This window comes from Haemaphysalis longicornis, unplaced genomic scaffold (genome assembly GCF_048455015.1).
Source record: "Haemaphysalis longicornis isolate Haplotype H1 unplaced genomic scaffold, Haemaphysalis longicornis Haplotype H1 scaffold_10, whole genome shotgun sequence".
Taxonomy (NCBI): Eukaryota; Metazoa; Arthropoda; class Arachnida; order Ixodida; family Ixodidae; genus Haemaphysalis; species Haemaphysalis longicornis.
In genome coordinates, this window is record NW_027526204.1 from 72,126,565 (window position 1) to 72,144,389 (window position 17,825).

The window sequence follows — 17,825 nt, forward strand, 5'->3', positions numbered from 1 at the left end:
ACGACGGTACTGCTGACGGGGCCCGCGTCCGAGGGGCTCACAGTGACGGCAACGTCGTCGTCGACACTCAGGAAATTTTCGAAGGATACTCCGTTGCCGAGCTCTTCCCACAGTTCACCGATGCTGATGTCTTGACACTTGGTCCGGACTCGCTGAACGGGCGAGTTCCGTCGTGAGTCCCGCGCGTCGAAAACAGTTACGGAAAGTGTCGAGGCGCAATGTCTCAGTCGTGGCCTTTGCTCAGTGGTCGCGGCCAATCAACATCTCAATCGCCGCTCCGAGACCATGAATTTTGGCGGCCATTCTGGGCACGCCGAGTTCGATACATCAGATGTGAAGTTCGTTTAAGGAATATGTTTCACGTGTATTTCCGTAACTTATTTGTTTTTGTTTTTTATATATAGCATAATTCGCTCTATCCGGGTTATAGTCGGGTTTGACTATAGAACATTTAGTTCTGAACAACTCCCCTGTGAAAAACTCATGCCGCCTCCAACCATGAACTGACGACATACGAGCCCCTTTAATCGATAAATCTTCCGCACTTTCCTCCCTCTCCCAACTCCGGCCTTCCCTTTTCTGAATAAAAGATTTTAACAACAACGCACTGCGCGGCGTTCCGCTGGTGGTGGTATACGCCACACAGTTCCACTAGTACCACTGGTGGTTTTTGAAAGGCCTGGAGCGCCCAATAATAATGAATGAATGAATGAATGAATGAATGAATGAATGAATGTTTGTTATTGTGCCCAGGAACAGCCAGGGGGGGGGGGGGGGGCGCTTTGTGCTGGCGCACAAAACAAAAACAAAAGGAAACTGGCGACGCAAGGTATGCGCATCTCTCACAAAATATCATTTCTTACGTTGAACAAAAATTACACGCTCTGACACACACACACACACATACTATATATATATATATATATATATATATATATATATATATATATATATATATATATATATATATATATATACAGAAACAAAGATTGGCAGTCAATAATGCCAAGGAAAGCGAAGGGGAGGAGGCGGTAGGTCATTGAAACCGATAAAGAATTTTGTAAGAAAGAAAGTGGAGAAAAATGCCCGCCAGGTGGGATCCGAACCCACGACCTCCCGAATACGCACCTGGTGCGATGACCACTACGCTACCGGCGGGGCTGTTTTCCCTCTCCACTTTCTCGGGTATTTATGTTAAGGGATTTGTTGTCTACTCTTAAGGGTAATAGCCAGCGCCACTCGGACTACTCGGGGTGAAGGGGACGTTCTTTTTTACCCCTGAGCCGTGACTCGAGCATCTACGACATGTCGAGAGTGGTCGACCACTCTCGACATGTCGTAGACGCTCGAGTCACGGCTCAGGGGTAAAAAAAGAACGTCCCCTTCACCCCGAGTAGTCCGAGTGGCGCTGGCTATTCGACCACTCTCGACATGTCGTAGACGCTCGAGTCACGGCCCGGAGGTAAAAAAGAAGGTCCCGTTCACCCCGAGTAATCCGAGTGGCGCTGGCTATTACCCTTAAAGGAGCCATGAAGAGAAAATACAACTTTGTTTAATTTGAAAGAACGAGGATTCAGTATCTCACTCAGCTCCATTAGAGCCACAAAAGATGTTTTTTTAACGAAAAAAAAGCAAGAAGTATTTAAAAACTTTCAAATTTTGCGCCACAGTGACGTGTTATGAGCAAGAATGACGTCATACGGGCCAACAATAAAACATAATTTTCAGTGCGTTAACTGCACGTTAGCATTCAAGTGATGCGGTAAAATGGAACTAGAGGCCCCATTACAGACGTCCAGTCATGTGTCGTCGCGACAGGTCTCTTAGGCGGCCGCCAATCGCACAAACAAGGTTCCGTGACGTCATAGAAAAGTTGCGGGAAATTGGCTAGGGGGTCGCGACTGCTTCAAACATTTTCTTTAATGTATCCGTTATTTGTTCGAAGATTGCGATGATATTGGTATCATTGTTATCGGGACTAAGCAGTCTTTCTAATAAACCCAACTTGTATTTTGTCTTCATGGCTCCTTTAAGCGTGGAGAGGAAATACAGCCCCGCCGGTAGCGTAGTGGCCATCGCACCAGGCGCGTATTCTGGAGGTCGTGGGTTCGGATTCCACCTGCCGGGCACTTTTTCTCCACTTTTTTTCTTTCTTCCAAAATTCTATTTCTCTTTCAATGACCTACCGCCTCCTCCCCTTCGCTTTCCTTGTCATTTTAGACTGCCAATACTTATTTCTGTATTATTTCAACGAGCCCCTCATTATGATTCGCTATATATATATATATATATATATATATATACAGTCAAACCCGATTATAACGAACCCGGATAGAGCGAATTATGCTATATATCGACAAAAAGAAATTCTGTTACGAAAATGCATGCGAAACATATTCTTTATAACGATGTTCACATCGGATATACCAAACTCGGTGCGCCTACAATTGCCACCTAAATGCATGGCCTAGGAGAGGCGATTGAGATGCTGATTGGCCACGATTGAGATGTTGAGCCTCGCATGGAGTGACGTGACGCCTGACACCTTCCGTAACTGTTTCCGACGCGCGGGATTCACGACGGAGCACATGCAATCAGCAAGTCCGGACCAAGACGGCACCACCGGCGATCTGCGTGAAGAGCTCGTCTACGTTCCAGATGCTGTGCCGAAAGGAGTGTCCTTTGACGATTTCCTGAGTGTCAACGACGACTTTGCCGTCACTGTGAACCCCTCAGGCACAGACAGCGTCACTGATGTCATGGAAGCTGGTGCTGCTGAAAGTACCGAAGAGACTGAAAATGTCACAAGGGACATTCTCAGCCTCTTCGGTGCTTTCATGAAGGTTAATGAAGCGCTTTCGCCAGTTCATGTGCTCGGCCAATATTACTTTGATATTGAACGACACGGACTTGAACTGGCGCAAACGACGTCTCCGCCAAAACGAAAGTGAAAACAAAAATCACCGCTCTTTTGTGAAATGGGCAGTTAAGGCGGAACGAAGCGTTATTCCATGCCATAAATGGATTGTTTTGTGTAAGGTAATGACATAATTCATGGGTTTGTTTCTCTACGTGGGAATGACAGGGAGAATGCCGCGTATTGCGAACTCGTAATAAAAAAAATTGTTATAGACGGGTTCGGCTATATCGAAATATTGTATATATCTAACTAATCACGGTGCATATTACAGTTCGCTATAACAGGGTTTGACTGTATAGTCAAACCCGGCTATAACGAACCCGGATAGAGCGAATTATGCTATATATCGAACAAAAATAATTCAGTTACGAAAATACATGGGAAACATATTCCCTATAACGAAGTTCACATCCGATATATCGAACTCTTGGCGCCTAGAATGGCCGCCGAAATGCATAATCTCGAGCGGCGATTGAGATCTGGATTGGCCGCGACCATGGAGCAAGAGCCGCGACTTAGACAATGCGCCTCGCACGGAGCGACGTGACGCCCAGTACTTTCCGTAACTGTTTCCGATGCGCGGGACTCGCGACGAAACCCGCCCTGTCAGCGAGTCCGCACCAAGACAGCAGCATCGGTGAACTGTGGGAAGAGCTCGCCAACGTTCCCGATGATGTCGCGAGTGAAATCCGTCCGACGCTTATAATAAAGCGCTTTCGGCAGTCGATGTGCTCCGCCAATGCTTCTTAGATTTTTGAGGATGAGGACTCGAACTGGTGCAAAAAATGTTTCGTGTAGAGAATGCTATGCTAGTTGAAGCCGCCAAAACGAAAGGGAAAACAAAAATCACCGTTTTTTTTGCAACGTGGGCAGCTAAGGCGGAAAGTAGCTTTATTACTTGAATAAATGGATTATTTTGGTATGGTAATGGCTACTGTACTGTGTTCGTTTCTGCATACGCGGATGGCGGAGTTGGGGAGGGGGCGGGGGGCTCCTGTGGATTACGAACTCGTAACAATAGGCTCGTTATAGGCGGATTCGGCTATATGGAACTATTGGATATATCGAACTAATCGCGGTGCATATTGCAGTTCGCTATAAACGGGTTTGACTGTATATATACAGTAAAAGAGAAGACTAAAGGGTAACGAACGAACATGTATTAACGTTTCGGCTTGGGGCAAGCCTTGGGGCATGTATATATATATATATATATATATATATATATATATATATATATATATATATATATATATATACCTCCAGACCGGTATTCTGGAGGTCGTGGGTTCGGATCCCACCTGGCGGGCATTTTTTCTTCACTTTCTTTCTTTCTTTCCAAATTCTTAATCTGTTTCAATGATCTACCACATCCTCCCCTTTGCTTTCCGAGGTTTTCTCGACTGCCAACCCTTATTTCTATATATATATATATATATATATATATATATATATATATATATATATATATATATATATATATATATATATATATATATATATATATATATATATATATATATATATATATAGGTAAGTAGAGACAGCGACACACGAGAAAAAACATTAAAAAAGTTCGCTAATAATAATAATAATAGCAATTTTATTGTTAATAATTGAGTCTACAATCTACAAACAATACGGGCCTGCCTAAGCCACAAAGTGCGCTTGTTGGCCCGGCAGGTGAGGAATCTCCAGGAAACAAAAGGCAATAGCGCTGATTGATTGATTGTGGGGGTTTAACGCGCCGACGCAACGCAGGCGATGAGGCGCGCCGTAGTGGAGGGCTCCGGATTAATTTTGACCACCTGGGGATCTTTAACGTGCGCCGAAATCTCGTACACACGGGCGTTTTTGCTTTTCGCCTCCATCAGAAAAGCGGCCGCCGCGGCCGGGAATCGAACCCGCGACCTCGTGCTCAGCAGCGCAACGCCTTAGCCACTGAGCCACCACGGCGGGTAAAAGGCAATAGCGCGCGCTCGCACACGCACACACACACACACACACACACACACACACACACACGCACACACACACACACACACACACACACACACACACACACACACACACACACACACACACACACACACACACACACACAAAGAATGATAAGAGGAAGGGAGAAAAAAATAATTTAGGTAAGCATCTGGAGAAGCTGCGACTTAAAGGGACCCCGAAAAGCTTTGTGAAGGTGGCAATCAAATGCATTCAGGTGGTAGAACACATAACGGGGGATTTTTGAGCCAAGTGTGAGCCCCATACGTTGTACAGATAATTTGTAAACAATTTTTGAAGATCGCCTTTCTCAGCCGATGAACGCGACGCCGCAGCGAGCCGACCGCGGCTGACGCAACGGCGACCGCGGGTGACGCAACGGCGAAGGCGCCCCCTGATTCGCCCAATCGCCGGCAAGGTCGGCCGCCGGCGGCGTCACTGCCATTGGCTTCCGGCTGCTCTTCCTCCTTCCTGCGCGATCCCGAGGCAAAGGCGGCAAAGGCGGGTCCGCAGTGATTGACGCGAGCCTAGGCGCAGGAATGTAGCTAGCTGCTTTGAAGGAGGCAGAGAGGGAGGAGGAGTCGATCGGCAAGTGGGGAGAGGTGCATTTAATTGCTTCTGGCGCAGCTAATACTGAATGTAGATCAATAATTTCAACGGCATTGCATCGCTATATTGGTGCTACGCGACAATACAGGCCTTTTGTAACTTTTACAGAAGGCTTTTCTGGGTCCCTTTAATTTGCTTGCGGGTAATGTAAGAAAAAAAGACATCAGGCAACTCGTCCAAAGTACGCGGGCCATAGACGGAACGAGCGTGTACCCCAAAATGAGTGCGAACACGCGGTATAACAAAACGATCACGTGGACGCAGGGCACGAGCAGAGGAGTATGTGTGACAGAATTCCTGCGTGTACAGATAATTCAGAACAGCAGCCTCCCTACACAATGAATCAAATGAGTGCATTCGCGAACAGGCAAAGACACTTTGGTTTTCGTCCATTGGCATACCATATGAAGGGTTCCTTTCAACATACCAATAATCTTGTTACGCCAGAAAGCAGTACAACAATAAAAACAACATATGCCGTAACGGAGTAGACTGTATTATGCCACGGCATGCGCAATTAACATTGATCGGACACAGAACTTCGAGGGAATAAAGCAAGTAAGATACTTTGCGGAGATTCACATGTTCCAGGACATCTTTGAGTCAAAGAGAGCACCTAAATATTTAACACTTGGCTGGTATTTAATCGGAGGGCAGGTACAGTTGCGAAAACATTGAGGAAAATGCAGATAAAACAGAATGAAGGCAGCTCGGGCGTACGATTATAATAGAGCGCTATGGCCTGGCGTTGTTTCTCGCGTACACGGCCGAGGGCAAGAAAAAGCCCAAATTTGTCTGAATTTGGGCGGGATATTTCTATCCATCGCGCTCTGGGGCTACGTCTGCACAAAGTTAGAATCGAAACTGAACTCTTGACGCGCCACGGTTTGGACAAAATATGGCGGTATTTATGTAGAAAAAAGTTGTCGCTGCTCTTCAGAAAAGCACTTCTGGGATATTTATATCCATCGCGCTCTGGGGTTACGTCTGCACAAAGTTAGAATCGAAACTGAACTCAGGACGCGCCGCGGTTTGGACAAAATATGGCGGCATTTATGCAGAAAAAAGTTGTCGCTGCTCTTCAGAAAAACACCACTAGCGCCATCCTTTAGCCGACCTGGGCTCCACGCGTACGGCGGCGCGGCTGTGAGTGGAAGCGCGGTAGTGAGCGAGCGCGCAGAGTGGTTTGACGGGCATCCCGAGGCGGTGGCCATAGGCGGCCCACGACCGCGCAGAGTACTCGTGTGGCGTGGGGCGGTGCGAATCGTTTTCCTTGCTGGTGATCGTACGGGTGAACTCTGCGTCGTCCAAGCCAACACTACCGCCGCAAACTGCCTTCACAAGTCATCGCGGATCGGAATATTACACCATCTTCAACCGCATCTCCAAGACTGCACACCACGGTACGTACGATCTCGACCGGCAATCGCTTCCGAGGCGTCGCCAACGGCCAGCGGACGGGTGGTAAAGGCAGTGGTAAAAGACCCGTAGTACACGCACACCACAGCAGAATTCAGGAAAGGAAACAAACAGGGTGAAAGAGAAAGCTTTGGTGCTGGAGTGTCAGTTGCTGTTTTAGCATAGAATCGTTTGCGACGTGATCGCGGGCATTTGAATGAATTGAAGAAGGATTCATCAAATAAAGTTGGCACCGACAACTGTAAGTTGATAGCCTGGCGGCGAAACCTTGCAAGTTATGAGTACAAACTACCAAAGTAGTTTGATAAAGTTAGAGCCCATCCAGCATCGTCTCCAATCGTACACTCCTGCTGTTGCTTCTTGATCGGCTCCGGAAAAAAAAAAAAAATTACCTTAGCGTTTACGGCAAAGAAGAAGCAGTAATTGCGGCAGTATTTAGCGAGGTATTGTGGTCAACAACAGTTTACAAGAAAATAGGACGAAAAAAAAGTAACAGGCAAATTAACTCTAGTACGGTCGAGAAAGCCACCGGTCGTGTGTCAGCGACCGTCGGATCCTCCAAGCGTGCGCGCGTGCGTCGCTGCTGGCTTTTCTTCAGCGCTGCTCAAAGCTGGGACTGTTTGGAAACATTTGTTTACGTTTCTTTCATGGTTTCATCTGTTTTTTTTTTTTCTCGGACGCCTTCGCTTGTCTCAACACGGCCGGCTCGGTCCGGCGGGGGCTCAAAGAAGCGTGAAACGAAATGTCGTCCTAGCCACCCCCTCCTTTCCCAGCCTTGCAGGTCTTTTTTTTTATTTATTTAATTGCGTCGAGTTTTCTTTTAGAACCACCTCCGTGGACGCGAGTGACCGCGCCGGGCCAGCCCGCGCAGTTAGAAAGTGAGCAGTGAAAAAGTTATCTTGCGTTCTTTTTACCCGACGGACGTGAGCGGGATGGTCAAGTAAGCAGGTTTTTGTGTGTCCAAATTCCGCAGCAGTCGCGAGAGCAGCGAGTTTTTGTTCCGGATTTTTTGCTGCCTTCAAACCCTGAACGCTTATAAACGTGTTTTTTGCCGCTCGCAATTTGGTATTTTGTTTGCTGTGTGTACGTTTCCGGAGGTGCGGAAATCAGCGTATACATCTTTTCCGGACCGTAACAAAATTTCGCGGGAATAATTGCAGAAGAAGTGGCAGCGGGGCTGTGGTGTACGTGTAAAAAGAGAGGGAAGGTGGGCTGTTTAGACGCGTTTGACCGTTTAATAGTAGCCCTTTTCGTGCGACTTGTTTCCAGATTGTAGCAGACGGCGTAGCAGACGACACATGTGCGCTTTCGCGTAGCAGACGACTTTTATTGTCGCGTCGCACTGCGCTGCATTCCGTAGTAGTAGTTGTAATTGGTATGTCATGTGCGTGGTTTCGTGATAGTTCTTCTCCAAGAGTCCTAACGCATCGCGCTTACAATAATTAATGTTTATTTGTATGTAGTAGGTGTGTAACAACGTTCGTTTTCCGACTTTCAGCAGAAAAATTGACGAAAAGAAAAGAAAAAAAAGTCGTCTTGCAGTAGAAAGTCAAAATAATTAGTATTGCTTCATTCGAAAGAAGTAGCGATCAACATCAACGGAAATTCAGAAAAAGTGTAACACGCATGGAGCAGTGCTTACTCTTCATGTAGTTTTTGTTCCATAACGCCTACGCTTGCTTAAACGATATGCAAGCAAACAAACAAACAGAAAAAAAAAAACATTTGTTTCTGTTATGAGACTGTTTCCACAAAGCATCATTCCCTGTTTATTTTTCTAAACTTGTACCCGAAATTGACTCATCCTCTGCGCTTGACAGACAGAGATGCGAAGACTTTCTGCTGCGGGTTCTGTTGCCAGAGGCTCGTGCAACTTTGAAGTGTAGCTCCGACGTTGAGTAATTGCTACTGCCAGTATTTGGTGCTATTGCTTGTTGTGCTTTTATTTTCTTCTCTTTGGCCTTACTGTTCCCGAGATCAATATCAAGGAAATGGAAAGTTTTTTTTTGTTTTTAATGGAACGATCCGTTGGCAGTCGGCCTTCAGGTGTGGGAGTGTCTTTTCTTTTCTTCGTGTTTTTTTTACTTTACTTCACCTTGAGGCATCATTAGCTGGGAATCAACATTATTGCTTGTTTTTTGTATTATTGCGGAGCAATGCAAAGCGAGCACAAGGCGTTCCGACCGAGGCGGTGTGTTGTTCAAAAGTGTAGGAAAAAAAAAAAACAGCTGGCTGGCTCTAGAGGCCAAGTAATCACCGTTTTATACAGTATGCATACGATCCATTGTTTATCAGAAAACGAAACAAAACACCGGGGCCGATTGTTCGCCAGCCGTATTCATTCGCTTCTTGAAGGACATGCCACGGCGTGTTTGGCTCTGGCCGGCAGACTGGCGGGACGTGCTTTCTTATATTTCACTCAACGCCAGCAGAACGGTGTTGTTTACAAATAATTGTAGCCGACCGCAGACAGGACCAAACATACTCAAGACGTCCTGAAATGGCAAGAACATCCTCAATTATCCATCGACGCCCTCAGGATGTCCTCAGTACGTTTCCTGCCGAACGTACTCCAACGGGAATTTAGAAAGTACTACAGCGTTGGCCATTTCCACGACCGTGCAGGAACAACGCCAGTTTTTTGCACATGCACATGGGGGGCACTTAAGGTTTTTGCCTTAAAAACTAAAAGGAGTAGCGATAGCGAGGTGCAGTTTGTTGGCACTTTCCGAGTCAGGCTTCGGGCATGGCGAATGAAGCATTCGAGTGGCCGTTTACATTTTTAGCAGAGGAAAGGGAGTGGATGCTCGTGTTACAAGGTAACGCACGAAATCGTCTGCTTTCCCGACACGACGAGAGGAAACCGCGTTTAGCAGACGAAAGTGCTGCCGCAGCAGGGAAAACGGAACGGCACCCGCGCATTTCTTTTGTTTTTCGTCGACACCCCGGCCAGATTCTAGCACCGAGAGAGGAAATGTCGTGCCGAAGCCGTAGACAGGCCTAAGTGTGACGGCACGGCACGCCATGCCGGACCCCTCGTGAGGCGTACGCGAAAAGCGTGGGGTCGTCTGCTCACCTGCGTGGCTTCGTTCCGCGTGCCTGTCGGCACGAGTCTTCGCAGACGACAACGCGTACGCCGAACGAACGGAGAAAGCGAGAAGTTGTCCGAACGGGGCCGCAATTGGAGGGTGGTATTACAGATGCTGGCGTGATCAGTATGGTTTATCCAACTATACATTCGCTGAAACAAAAGGGGGTGACTAGAAAGCGAATGCTGGCGGGAGACAAAAAGAGAGAGAGAGAGAAAAAAAAACAAAGTCTGAACCTTACAATTAGTACAGCCGCTTTGCCAACGTGTTTTAATTGGAGATGTAATTACTTTTGGCTTTCTTTTCGAGTTCTCGTGGGGAATTAAACGCTCTTCCTTGAGTTGAGTATGCATGTCTTACTCGGCTGCGGAGATAACGAAAAGTTGAATGCGCTTTGGCATATTTCATCTGGAGAAATGTATGGGAGTGATATAACGTTGCATGAGATTAATGTATGATTCTCATTCATATTGCACCTCATGCAGCCATCGTGAGGCCTGATATAGGATATCTGATATAAGATCTTATATCACGACCTCATATAAGATCTCAAGATCTCTCACGCCTCAGTCATACTGTTTGTCATCTCAGTGAAAATGTACGTGCCATATCCCATGCCTCAACTTTGGTGTATAAACTATTACGGAAAATCTATGAACTCCTTTTTTCCTTTTTAGTTAGTTTAGCTGAAGCCGCTACCGACAGGAGCGCCACGATTCTCTATTAACGTCATGCTAGGAAAGATAAACAAAGGAAGAACATTTAGTTTATGCCGAAGGGCGTACTTGCGCAATAAAAACAAAGCTTTAGACATCAAAGCTTTAGGCATCCGAGAGCCTGCAGTAGTGAAAACGCCGAGCCTTTATACCCCTGCTACACAAGCGTCCAAATGTCATTTGAACCAAATGTCATTTGACTCAAATGCCAGGTTGGGCTGCCACACTAGGTTTTGAAATGCCATTCGGCTCAAATGTCATTCGAGCCAAATGAGCACCGAGAGAGACATTTGGGCATTTGAGATTTCAAATGCCATTGCGTCGTAGGTGATTTCGTCATCTCTCATCTATCTCAGCACTCCCGTCTACGTCTTCTAGAATATTACAATAGAGCATGGCTACATGGCATCGTCCCCTCTGGTTGGAAACTGGCGAAAATCACTGCTGTCTTAAAACCTGGAAAACCACCGACAAGCTACAACTCCTTTCGACCGATAGCCTTGCTCAGCTGTGTTGGAAAATTAATGTAAAAAAAAAAAGATTTTTAAGAGGGTCACTTGGTACATGGAAACCAAAAAACTTTATCTACCTCAAATGAATGGATTTCGGCAAAACAGATCGGCTATTGACAACATCATTGCCCTTGTATCGTCTGTTGAAGATGAACTACATTCTGGACATATACCCGTTGCAGTGTTTCTTGACGTTAAATCAGCATTCGACTCCGTTTATCACGATGCCATACTATCATCCCTTATTGCACTTGGACTAGGCGGGAGATTATACGTATGGATTTCAAGTTACCTTGAAGGACGAAAACTCTTCATGTGCACGGCAGAAGGCCCAACATCATATCATGAAATAAAAAGAGGAGTACCTCAAGGAGCTGTATTAAGCCCTTTACTTTTTAATCTCACGCTCATCCACCTGAAGCGTGTTCTCCCCCGTGGCGTCAAGATCACTCTCTATGCGGACGACATCGGTATTTGGAGTGCATCAAAATCCCGGAGGGTAACGCAAAACAAACTTCAGAAGGCGCTTGCAAAGTACCTAGTGCCTAAAGGACTCCATCTTTCCTCAGAAAAAAGCGTCGCCATGGCATTCACTCGCAAATGCATGGATAGATATCCCTTAATCCTGGGTGGTCGGCCTCTGCATTACAGACGGACCCAAAGATATCTTGGTATTCTCTTAGACAGAAACCTCTCCTGGGCCCCTGAAGTGCAGAGGCTACGGAAGCGAATATCAACAGCATCGCAAATTATTGGGTATCTTGCTGGCAGCCACTGGGGTAGCGATTGCCGCTCCATGGTTTTGCTGTTCAAGGCGTATGCGGATGGCCTTTTGCGCTATAGCCTTCCTCTCCTGCAGCAACTGACACCTACAAGCAAAAGAAGGTGGAGGCGGAGAGTAATAACTGCCTCAGAAAATGCCTCGGACTTCCAAAAGGCTCGTCATGTTCTGGGACAACTGCTGAAGCAGGTTGCCTCCCCTTGAACGTGCTACGGCTCCAAGAAACGCTCCGCGTTCATTTGAGGCATACGCTACATGCACGAACCCATTTCCTGTCCCGTATTGCGGTTCAAAATCCGAATTCTAGCTTTGGACAAACAATAAAAAGTATTAATGCCCCAATTCCAACTCAAGCACCGCCGACCATGCCACGGAACTTCCTGCCCTGGAATCTGACGCCTCTCCGGATAAAATCATTCATACCCGGATTTGATTAAAAAAACATATACCTCAAATTGGCCTGCTGCAGATGACGCTTGCACACATTAACAGATTTTACTCGGCAACTACTCACATTTATACCGATGGATCGGCAACACCTGAGTGCAGCTCAACGGGAATTTTCATTCCATCAAGTGAAAAAGCATTTTCATATCGGCTTGAGCGACCGACTTCGTTTGCGTCGGCGGAGCTCTACGGGATTAAAGAAGCACTTCGATATATACTACGCCAGCCGCCGACATGTTGGACAGTTTTCTCTGATTTGAGGGCAGCACTTCAAAGTTTACAACGCGCTAGCTGTTTCAGCCTTCACGAACATATGTCCAGCGCGACGTAAAGTATTTGCACCATCTGGCATACGTCGCTGGACATCGCGTTACCTTCCAATGGCTTCCAGGCCACAGCGGCATCAAGGAAAATGAGAAAGCGGAGGAGGCTGCCCGCAGGGGCCTATAAATAAGAAAAAGAAAGAAGATTTTCTTCACGAAGCATGATGCCGCCACAATGACGAAGGCACTAGCTCTGTCGGAAAGGAACCGTATGGTCCTTGCAGCAGCGTCATTACGGCTTTTTGTATTCCATAGACCCATGTGTCAGAATGCGGCTGCCAGAGCGTCTACCCCGCCACTTGGAGACGTTGCTGCATAGATTCGTCTTAATGCAGCACTAACAAATTCCTATCTGCATCGGATCGGCCAGAGATCAAGCCCATATTGCGACAATTGTGGTTCACTTGAAACTGTTGAACACATATTACTGGAATGCTCTGCCGCCGTTTACAACATAAAATTGATTGCCTCCACCCTGGACCATTGACATTAAGATTGGTACTTGGACCATGGCCCTCTCCCTCCGCTCAGCGCAAAATCTTGTCCGCGCTATTCGAATTCCTCCAGGACATTGGTGTGTCCACGAAATTGTAGTCGTTCCTCCATCTCAAGAGCCTTTGAATTCAATGCCCTGAAGAAGGATCATATTTTTTTCACTACTACTACTCTCCTTTTCTTCACTACACCTACTACCTTTTTCCCTCTCCTCCTTTCCTCGCAGAGTAGCATGGTGGTGGCATGCCGGCAGTGGCGGTCCCAAGGGGGGGGGGGGCGAAGGGGGCGATCGCCCCCCCCCCAAACAGGTCATCAGCTTCCTATTTTTTTGTTTGTTAAGCATTCCACTTGAGCGAGGTTAAATCCCGCTTGTGCGCGGCCGCAAACATGTTGCGATTATCAGAAATGCGGGCTCGAGCCAGCCGTTGCACCGCCTAGCGGGCGCTAGAAAGCACTGTGTCGCCATGTGATTTGTGCGCAAGTGGGTTACACCGCATACGCGCACGTGGCTGCATGTTTATCACTTCCTCCGCAGAATTTGCGCAAAAAAGGACCGCCCCCCCCCCCAAAAAAAAAAAAAAACATTCGCCCCCCCTAAAACCATTCTCTGGGACCGCTACTGCATGCCAGCGAACTGATGTCGGCAAACTTCTCTGCATTTCCTCTTTAATGACGAGTTTCTCTCTCCCCCCCCTCTCCCCCCCCTCTCTCTCTCTCTCTCTCTCTCTCTCTCTCTCTCTCTCTCTCTCAAATGCCATTTCTAGCACTCTCGCACGCAGCATCTTCGATCGGCAATAAAAATTATAATACTTCCGTACGTAAACCAAACAAAATATTGTTGTTTGTGGAACTTTGTTCACTGTTAATTTGCTTAAAATATGAAATCAACATATTTAATTTTCATACTCTCAAAACCAGTGTGTCAGTTGCAGAAAAAAAATTAAACTACGCAAACAACCACCACATTAGAGTCGAAACTGGCGTCACTTCTAATTTGATATCATTTTACTGCCTTAGACTGCTCCTAAATTTGATTGTTGTTCTTGTACGAAAACGGAACGGGGCGACAACAGCGCCACTACAGCACGACGAGTAATTGTGAAAGCTTTCAAATGCCATCGAAATTTTAGTGTAGCACGGCGGCTTCTGAATGGCATTCGAAGCATCCCATTTGAGTCAAATTACATTTGGTTTAAATGACATTCGGATCCTAGTGTAGCCGGGGTATTAGACAGCGTAATTAATCCTTTAACAGTCGTCTGAAATCGCACGACGCAAAAGTATCGTTATATGATGCTTCTGTTTTGTTTTTATGGCCATTTTAAGCAGTGTAACTGCTGCCGTTACCGACCGCAGTGCACCACAATTTTGTAATGTCGCGCGGCGAAGTAGGGCGTGAACCCCGTTGATCTATTAACATTGGCAATGGAACCGCGCCTGTCCTCGACAAGGGGCCTGACCGTCAAACTTTTCGAAGCTTCTCACCTTGTATGCTTGAAGAGCGAAACTTGAACAAATACTGTTGCTCAAGGCTTACTGTTGCCAGCACAAAAATCGTGTACGGCCTCCAATTAGCCACCATTAAAGGGGTAAATTTAAACGATACTATGGAACCAACTTCTGCTTTGCAAGCTTGGGTGAAGAGGACACGTCATTGTTGATTACTCTTTGCAAGTAATTCGTAAGAACATCGAATATCATGTCAGTGATGAATTTGTTCTTATATGCACGCACACGCAGGATGAAGTCATAAAATTTGGTACGAACCCGTACGGTTCGTACCAATTTAGGTCGCTGATAATATGGTGCTGCAGACGAGAAAAAAAAGTGTAGCTGGACCGGAAATATGATGGCCCGCTACAGGTGGACAACTAGAGTACAGTCAACTAGAATACAGATATTATAGTTCACTTTAGCTCGAGCAACAATGGGTATACCATGTGGACGGAATGAGGAGTAGGCGCGTGGTTGGAGAGGGCAAGGAAATTCGAGGGCGGGTAATGGTTCCGATGATTCAGGTTAGGAGAGGTTGGGAGTCCATCGTGCAGTGAACACAAACAGGCTGCTGATGCCGCTGATGATGATGATGATGATGATGATGATGATGGGGAATGGGGAATGGATCTTATGAGATGTAGCGCTCCGCAGTTAGGTACAGGCTGATTAAGAGACTTCCTCGTCATCACATCAGTATATCACAGACGACTTCAATGATGTGGAGTTCCCGGAGAGCTCGCGGAGTCAAAAATAGCTCCTCGCTTTAGGAAGCCGTCAGGAAGCAGGCATAGGTTTTCTACTACGTACGAAGCACGCGCGGGGGCCCAACGGGATCGTTCCTGTCCCGTCCGCACTTCCCAGCCCCCGCCCACTCTACGAGGAACACACACACAGGGAGAGATCGAGCCGGCGTGCGAATATGGTCGCCTGCCGTGCGCGTGACCGTGCGAACTGGCTTCTGTAAGTGGCACGCGAGTACGCTTCACGGTGTCCGCTAGCGTCCTTTCGATATCCTCAGCGGGCGTGTGCGCAAACTAGACGGGTGGCAAGGCGCTCCTCGGACGTCGCGTGAAACGGGTCGTGTGCGCGCTGCGGGGATCACTTTGACAATGGAGTCTTGCGAACGTAGTTTGCGATCTCTATTTGTACGGATGTACGTCCTGCTCGAAGCGTGTGATGGCCTCCTCCTCCCCCAGTCATTTTCTGTTGTTTCTTTTCGGGGAAGGGCGATGTGAGATGGAATGGGCATTCATGAATGAGGAAGACTCCGATTCGTTTGATGGTATATCGCCTGAAAATTCTCGTTTGTATCGCCGCCAGTCGTAACCTAAGCCTTCGTCCGCTCCTGCCACTCCGTCCACGAACTAGTGCATCATACACACAGAAATGGTTGTTGCTCTTCCTGTTTTTTATGTACTGTCATGCACCGTGAATTCCTCAGTTCGGCTCTTCTTTGGCCAACCAGAAAAGGAGACGAATGAAAAGGCGGAACGGCTAAACCGCCTCGTTGAGGAGGATCGGCTTTGTGGATGCGGCGTGTTTATTTTTTTTTTTCATTTTCCCCCAGCCTCCAGCTTTCTTTTCAGGCGGGACCGCAATTTCGGCGGTGTTCAGCCAAGCGCGGAGCATAGCTGCGCGCCAGGCGGCTGGCAGACGTGTTGTGTCGTTGCCTATCTTGTTGCTGCTTTCGCTAGTTGCGTATTCGTCCGGCGGCCCGGTACCCAAGCATCCTCCCGCCGTGACCCCTCCCGTAGCCTTCGCGTGAAGCCGGGCTCGGTTTCCGATGGAGAGGGCGAAATATAAAGAAGGGTCATCGGTGGGGCTCTCGCTTGCGGACGTGGCTTGCGAAGGTCGTGGGAGCCAGGCAGCGGCCGACAGCCCGCGTCGTCTGCTACGCTCGGCCCTCGTCCGTCGTCTGCGAGGAGCCCTATCCGAGCCGCGCCGAGGTTGCGTATCTGGGTCAGCGAGGCGCCTGACGTGCTTGTTGTGTGCGTTAGCGTCCGCGCCTTCTTACCTATTACAGTTGCGTTATTTTGCTCTTTTCTGTTTCTTTATTATTCAAGCCGGGGAAACACCTTTCTAGGAGAGCGGCTGGTGGCCCCGTCGTGCGTAGGGGTGGGCGAAGAGAGCAGACTGGCGCCTCATTTTGCAAGTGTGCTTGCTGGCCCCTGTTTTCTTTAAATGTCGTCGTCTTTGTTTTGTGTGGTTCTTTGCCCAGCCTCTGCATCGCTTCCAAAATTAAAACACATATCGCGCAGGCTGTAATAGGGCCGCAAACAGGCTGTTCTGTGCTCCCACGCCGATGTGTAGCGTCTGTTGTTGGATGTAGCACGAAGCGAAAGGTGAAAATGTCGGCCTGGAACAATAAGCGCTAACGCAAAGCCAAAACAATGCCAAACACTACCATCGAAACGCGCAGAACTATCTGCAACCAAAGGGCTTGCTCGCTGGCGCAGTATTTCGCACAGACGTCTCGTTGGTTACCTTCCTTATTTGTTTTTAGAGAAACAAAATGACTAGAATGGAATACAGACCATTCAATCGCAAGGAAAAGTGGCATAGACGATATGTTGTGAAGTGAAGAAAAAAAAAGAAATTAGAAATTTACTGTCGCGTTATTTTAATATTTTTGTTTGTTTGTTATTCAAAGGGGGAAACACCTTTCCAGGAGAGCGACTGGGAATGGGGTCTTTGGAGATACGCTACACAAGAAGCTAGGTCCTGCATATATCGTTAAAGGACTCCTATATTGACCCTATAAAAATGTATTGCCAACAATACATTTGTTCACAATAGAGAAGCCAACCTTCAAGAGGCTAGATGTATAAAGCTTTATAGAGGTGCAAGGGTTTTTTTTGTAGGTAACTAATAAAATGCCTTTGTATACCTTGGTATCAGGCTTCTTACGTGGCACTTGATAAAGTGTCTTCCCAGCAACTTATCGAAAAGAAATGCACAAGCCGCTTTGCTGTACACCAAACCCCTTTAAAGTTAGCTTCCTTACTACATTTAGATAAAT

The 17,825-nt window shown here is 47.2% G+C and overlaps 1 protein-coding gene across 1 annotated transcript in view; it reads left to right on the forward strand.

Moving 5' to 3' along the window:
* Positions 1-6,689: 6,689 nt before the first annotated feature.
* The window catches only part of Rab23 (RAS oncogene family member Rab23), a 69,037-nt gene continuing 57,901 nt past the window's right edge, over positions 6,690-17,825 (forward strand). The window contains exon 1 of the mRNA XM_077689838.1: positions 6,690-6,930. The gene's annotated coding sequence lies outside the window, so the exon portion shown is untranslated. The remainder of the gene's footprint in view (positions 6,931-17,825) is intronic.